The following is a 7,404-nucleotide window of genomic DNA, read 5'->3' as shown; positions in this document are numbered from 1 at the left end:
AATGAAATCAGATCTTACTGTGAGAGGATTTAATCTATTAGTACTTGCTCTGTTAACAGTTAAGACTAGATCATAGTTTTAATGCTTTATTTTCATTTTGTGTCCTTTTGCAATATTTTTAACCTGATCACAACCTAACCTTAGCGGGGAAAGTAAGTACATAAATAAAGGGCTGGAAGCTGGAAGACGTGTTGATGGCGCAGTCTGTGCAGTTGAGAACCATGGCTATTAAAGCTAGACTTCCATTTCAGGATATCAATGTCAAAACATGAGGAAAAAAAACACCTCCACGATGATTCTAACATCTGCTAGCATTGTGATGGGGTTTCAGTAGTTAGCTCTAAGCATTAAACTTTTTTGGTTCTAGATTAAACACATACACAACTGAAGCTATACATATACTAACAACAGTTTCACAAAGACTTTTGCATTAGAGAAGCCTGGTATAGAGCTTCCGCTATTTTCCATTTCTAACAATAATTAGGGGCCTGCTCGTATTCACAGTCAGTGACTTTTCTAGGTCTCCCAGGAGGCCTAGAATGACATTTTTTCTCTAAATAATACAATTCCTAAATTCTTTAACTACAAGCATGATTTTACTAATTAAAAATAAACTCAAAATTACAAATGTGTATTTTTTAGGACCCTGAAATCATTAGACCTCCCTTGAGGGCCTAGAAGGCCCTGAGGATTCCCTTCTGAGCGTATGGATAGGACAGATGTAGGGTCAGAGCAGGTTTGTAAATAATTTATTCTGACAAGAAGAAAAACATTGTAATCATAGAATTTTGTCTGTTTCAACTTGTTTGCATACCGCAGAAAAACGAAATATCTCAGTTTGTATAGTGTATTGTGAAAATTTCAAGCAGCGTAATATTAGATTTTTCTCATATTTCTCAGCTGTACTAGAAACTTCTTTACACATCAATGTCCCTGTGAATGTTTAAGCTCCATTTGTATTAGGAGTTCATGTGACAGCAATATTCTAACTCACCTCAAGCCTTTATCATGGCCTATAAAACAAAGCATCAACACTGGTGGTACTTGCAGGTTATAGGAGAGTGAAACACCAGCATGGAAATGTGTTTGATCAACCTTGGGAGGCTGACAGCTCATCGGTTACAGATTCAGGGAGGGAGAGACAGAGCCAGAGAGAAAGCAAAGGGGAGAGAGAGAGAAAATACTGAAGCACTGAGGTAGAACTCCTCAGGACTGCTGGTGTTCAGAGCAGTACAGTGGTGCAGGGAGCACAGATACCTGCACGTGTACAGCCGCGTGATTGCATTCAATTACTAACCGCAGTCCACAAAGAGGTAGACAGAGCATGGGCACTAAATGGGAACTGAAGAACTGTGTGAAGGTAATGTGTTAACTAATGTTTGCTAGCTAGCCATCCTGCACTTGAATTCCATTCTATTCAATAAAACATTCATATTTCAGAGAAACTGTAGCACCTGCTAACATGCAGGTAAAGTCATTAAATTAACATCCCAATCTCAATAATCTTATCGAACATGCAAGCTAGATAATTTACATAAATATGCCTTAAAAATAACCTTTCCATTCCATAGAGTTTTATAACCAATCAATAATACCTTAATCTGGTGCACTTTCTGCATTAAAAACTATATTTCAAGACTATATAACTATATTTCAAGGTATTTCAAGAGCTGAAAGCTTAAATGCTTTTCTTAGAGCCCTCATGTTACTACCTTACATCAAGGGTTTCTGTTTTGTTAAAGCTGAAAGAACAAAAACACTAAAAAAAAAAAACATCGCTGCAAATAAATCAAGATGTCTATCTAGGCATTTTCATTACAGAGCAACACATGAAATAAAGGCTCTTAAAGGTTAATTACATTTTTGTTGACTACTGCTAACTTGATCATAACATGCAGGAAAACAAACTTTTCAACAAAAGGCAGAGACTATAAAGAACCAGCAAAATGTGAAAACAACCACTATTGCAACTAAGGTACTAAATGATGTTTTTCATGATGTGCTCTAGACTATCAAAAACATCCCGTGTCTAGTTATATTTAGCATAGATGAGTTGATGTCATCATAACATTGTTTACATTTAGATACTTAGCTCATAATAAATAGCAGGCTATTTAGCTCAGTATTAGTCATTTCCTTCCACTGGCTAAGATGTTACTTTATCATAGACATTTTAAACTGAGCTCACTGATGAAAATTTCCAACAAAAAAATACATGAATGGGCAAAAATATTTTAGCATCCACTGCTATTAAAAGAGACACTGCTTTTGCACAGGTTATGGTGCTTTATTTTATTTTATTATATTGTTTTCGGCCACAGCCACGCCATACATAAGCAAAGCTTTTCTCTCTCTAACAGCTCGTTCTCTAATCCAGCTCACATCTCTCTGCCCTCTACAATAACATAGTACATAGCAAAATTGCATACAAAATACAATATTAATTGCATTGAGTAGACTACATATTCGAATGCCCCCAAGGATTGAGGAATTTAAAAAGCAAAACACCAATTTTGTAACTGAATGTGTGAAGTTTCTTGTTTCTTTTCATATTCCAAACACACCGTGTGCGTTACCATGGAGACACGGTGGGCGGACCCTGCTGCAGCACAATGACCTTCTATTGACTGAAAGGGCTGTAGAGGTTGAGATCGCATCCACCAGACACTTCGCTTCATGCACACACTTTAGAGCAAAGTAAAACAACTACTATGAAAATAGTTAGAGAGACTTTTTTTTTGTCTCTAGTGTTCTGCTGCGTCCCAGCCCATTTCCACCCCTGAACATCACACCCTCTAGGAAAAACAGCGAACAGAGAAAGTGGAAGTGGAAGTGACCTGCCTCCTATCTCAGCTGCTTGAGAGGCTCAAGGTGGCACTTCTCCTTTGCTGCCTGTTCAGTAAAAGAGCATTAGCCCACATGTGCATTTTTTCCCTCTGGTTCTTCTTCACCTAGAAGTTACAATATATTATGTCGGCCATCCTGTGATGAGCTTAGAACTAACACTACTGGCAACATGTCTAGTGCCCCAGATAGAGGAGTGGAAATCAAACAACACCTCTGTTCCACTGTTATGTCTAGAGAGATTATGTGAGCACAAGTGAGAGAGAGAATGTGGTCTTTCTGGAAATATCCTTTCACTGTAATGTGTGAGTACATGGTGTTATTTGAGATACCGAATTGGCATGCCCTTTCACAGACAGCTCTCCAAGCACAGGAACTGCTAATTTCCACATGGAGCTGAGCACAGACACTTCGGACAGAAAGTGCACACTGCTCAATCAGGCTGCATGTGCAATAGACTCGTGATCGGCTCTCCGAGCTCTCAGGGCCAACCCTACATCAGAAAGCAGCCATCTGCTGTTAGACTACAATGGATTCCGGCTTGAGACAACACAACGACAGCTTCCTTGGAAGTCTTGAATAGGCTCGTGCGGAATTAGTGCTACCAATGCAGTGAGCGCTATTCATCACCAGACAGTGATGCAGGCCATTTACACATGATAGCATATGGTTTAAAGTGATTCATTTACCAGCACGTGGCAGGGCTCGCTGATGGGTGTCCTCTTTAGAACTTGATCCAAAAAAGCTTTCCTCGCTCATTTCTGTGTCTTGTTGCTCTGGCAACAAGATGTTTTGCCTGAGCACAGTTTACCATGTCAGGGAGACAGTAATAAGATGTTAAGCATACACATGCAGCAAGACAGTAAAAGTGTCTACATTGTCCTCTTGAGCGCATAATCATGCATCATCTTCCTAACAAGGTTGCACAGTGTCACTGATGTGAAGCACTACTATACATATAGCCGTTAGCTTAGACAATAATTGAGAGTTTTCAATACATAGCTAATGTTAGCTGTTATTTAGAAGGGTTTCCAGACATCCTGTGCCATTGACTAACAGAGAATATTTTAAAAAAAATCTTATTGATTCCATTTTCAGCACATGTTTATTAGTGTATTCTTTGTATACCAGCAGTAAAGTACTGTAGGAAGATGATTACATTTAAAAAATGTACTTTTCTTGGGGTTTGAACAAAACAATAGGTTTATCATTCAGGGCCTGTGATATGTGGACTGAAGTGGTTTGAGGTGGTGGTTAACTGACTCAGTAATAGGTTGATTAATTGCTAAAGTATAAATCAAATTAATGGGTATTAATCAGTGTTTTATAAATTATTAACTATGAGAATTAAGTTAGAGTTAGAATAATGATTCTAGGATACAATTCAGACAGATCATTCAGAGATGATTTGTATGCTGTTATGGAATCATTTTAAGTCATCCTTAATTATTCTGTGATAGTTGATTAGAAATTATTATTTACATACAGCATGTGTCATTAAGGTTAACTAGAATAACATGTTGGTTAAATGTTTATTTGCACATCATATTTGAATGACCATTTGTCTGTGCGAAGCATTTTAAATGGGTCTCTCTGAGATCTTTGGGAAAGTTCCAGACATCCACTTCCCCATTCTAGCATTTTTAGCTTTAGTTTCCTAAAATGTTTAATCTCCTACTTCTCTCTGTCATTGTTAGATTTTTGGCTTTGTGAAAATAAAAATCTTTTTTTTCCACTTCATGACTCTGGTCGGCAACTACTGCAGAAATTGACTTTTGAGACCTCTTAAGCACCAACATGCATATCTCATATTACATTCCCACAATAGCTGAATTCACTTTACATATCCTTGCTAAGCGCTTGCCGTTGATGCTGCAAAATCTTTACATTATGATTGTAGATTGCTAAAATTGCAAGAATGCATGTAGAATGTAGAATGTAAAAGTCAACCAACTTGTGCATCAGAAGTTCTGCATTGGTTTAGCAAAGTGTTTATTTCCAAACCCAGCAAGGTGGTAACAAGTGAGTTCAACCTACACAGCAGATTACAAAGTCTTGCTTTGTACTTGAATCAAGTGACCACTTAGTGTAAGCATGTTTTTAGTGGCTACATGTTCAAAAGGCAATCTAGAAAAGCAAGTTAACACAACAGTTACTACGTTTAAGAGATGATGCTGTTTAAACGTATTAAAGTTTATATAAACCTCAGCATGCATATTGTGCATATTTGTTGATGGCATTTTATGACTTGAAGCACTAACTCAGGGTCAAAGCCAAGATTCAAGAAACTTGGCTAATTATTGTGGCGTCCTGCCACTGGGAAGCATGGCCATGCAAAGTAGCCATGTGAGGAGGCTCTCGGGAGGCGCCATGCTCCCGATAAGAAAAGAGATGTTACTAGTGCAGCAGTGCTATTTGTGCTATTCTGTTTGGGGTATGAAGTAGTTAATGTCAGTGTTAATACCTACCGTGAAGAGAAAGTGTATAGCTGGAAGTGACCTGCCTGCTATCCCAGTTGCTTGAGTAGCCCTAAGCGACGATTCTTCCTTGCTGCCTTTTCAAAAAAAGGGCACTGCCCACATGCACAATGTTTCTCTCTGGTTCTTCTTCGCCTATTTGCTACAATATGTTTCTAAACTCTCACCACTACTACATCTTTGACTTTCCCTTTATTACATACACATAATGTGTCCAAAGGTATGCAGACACCCCCTTAAGTTAATAAATTCAGCTGCTATGAGGTACCCATAGCATACACAGCTGTTTAACTGCACACACACTGCTTGGATAATCTCCATAGAAAAGCATTTCAGACATAATAGGATGCTCTGGAGCAGCTGCAGATAAGCCTAAGGTCACCATGTTTACTGCAAAGTGTCGGCTAGAGGGGTATAAAGACCTCTGTGCAGCAGTGGAACTGCATTCTCTGAGGTGATAGAGCTCCATTCAATACCTTTGGGATGCATTCGAGTGGCAGTTGAGAACTAATCATCCATCATCAGTACCTGACCTTACTAATGCTCTTGCGGCTGAATGTAATCAAATCCTCACAGATATGTACATCTAGTGGAAAGCCTTCCCATAAGAGTAGAGGCTGTTACTGCAACAAAGGATAAACCCCCTATCATTGTCCTTTCTTTTGAAAGAAACATTGGATGAGCAGGTATCTACAAACTTTTAGACATACCAGTGAAGTTTATAATATTGATTAAAACAGCATACAGAATTTTCATCTAATCAGTTTTAATTGGGAAGGGATAATAGCCAGCTCTCATTTCTGGAGAGGTTTCAAAAGCCTGTCTTTGCACATAAGCATCCAAACGTAAATGACATTCATGAGGTGCATTGTCTCTAAAAAGCCGCTGCACGAATATTCTCACTAATATAAAGGGAGAAAAAGAAACGAAAGGGCTCTTGAACGGTGTGCGAAGCTGCAGTGATGTGCAGGCAAGATTGTGACTGCGATGGGGATCACATTAGCATTTCTTAGAGCTGAGCAGCATTAACACCCAGATCTAGAGAAGCTCGCCATGGCTGCCGCAGGCACCAGCATCATTATAAACCAACCTTGTACACACGTGACAGAGCTATTGCTCCCATCTCTCCACGGATCATGGTAAAAATAAAGGGGAGTTTCTTTTAACCACAAGGGATTATTCAACACACCGTGGAAAAAGGCACTTAAAAGCAGGGCTTCAGCTGAGAAGCTATTATGTGCACTGCTCAGTTGATGAGCTGCTGTAGAGCCAGTAAGAGCTGAGGTTCACTTACTGCAGCAAAAGTCAGTCTCCTGGGTCAAATAAGAGCTCAGGCACACTCTTCCTCTTTCTAAAGCTCATTTAAGTTTGAAGTCCTCTGAAACTGCTGCTTGGGAAGGCATTTTAGTTGGACATTGGGCTGATTGGAGGGGTCATTTTTTAAGAATGGGAATTATCTTCATGGCTTGTCTCATGTGTCTGGGGGGGTTTGGGATGAGATCTCAATTGTAATAAAAAAAAAGATGGGGGACAGTGGAATGGTAATAAAAACAAAAAGGGGTGATTAGTAAATTATGTTTGACCTGTATTACATTGAGAACAGTACAAACACAATGTGTGATGCATTACCTCATTAACCTTAATGTTGTTTTTGTAAATATACACTAATTCCAAAGTTGATGCCTACAACATGTTCCAAAAAAAGTTGGAGCAGTAGCATGTTTACCACTGGGTTACATCACATTTCCTTTTAACAGCACTTCATAATCGTTTGGGACTGAAGACACCAATTGATCCAATTTTGAAAGCAATGTTTTTGCCTTTCTACCATTGTTCAGGGCCTTTACTGTCACATTTTAATGTGCCACACACTTCAGTGGGAGACAAATCTGGACAGGCAGTCTAGCAGACATTTCACCAGATTCCCTGAATCGTTTTATGATATTAAAAGTGACAAGCCTCAACCCATCCTTGGTCATTAAGGACTAGACCTTTCCTGGATGCCTTTTATACTCATGCATGATTGCATCACCTGTTTAGGATGTTTTTTTTTTTTTTAAACTTCACAACATACCTAGTCCTC

Source organism: Colossoma macropomum, unplaced genomic scaffold, assembly GCF_904425465.1.
Source record: "Colossoma macropomum unplaced genomic scaffold, Colossoma_macropomum, whole genome shotgun sequence".
NCBI classification, from domain to species: domain Eukaryota; kingdom Metazoa; phylum Chordata; class Actinopteri; order Characiformes; family Serrasalmidae; genus Colossoma; species Colossoma macropomum.
Note: the sequence above shows the minus strand (reverse complement) of the source record.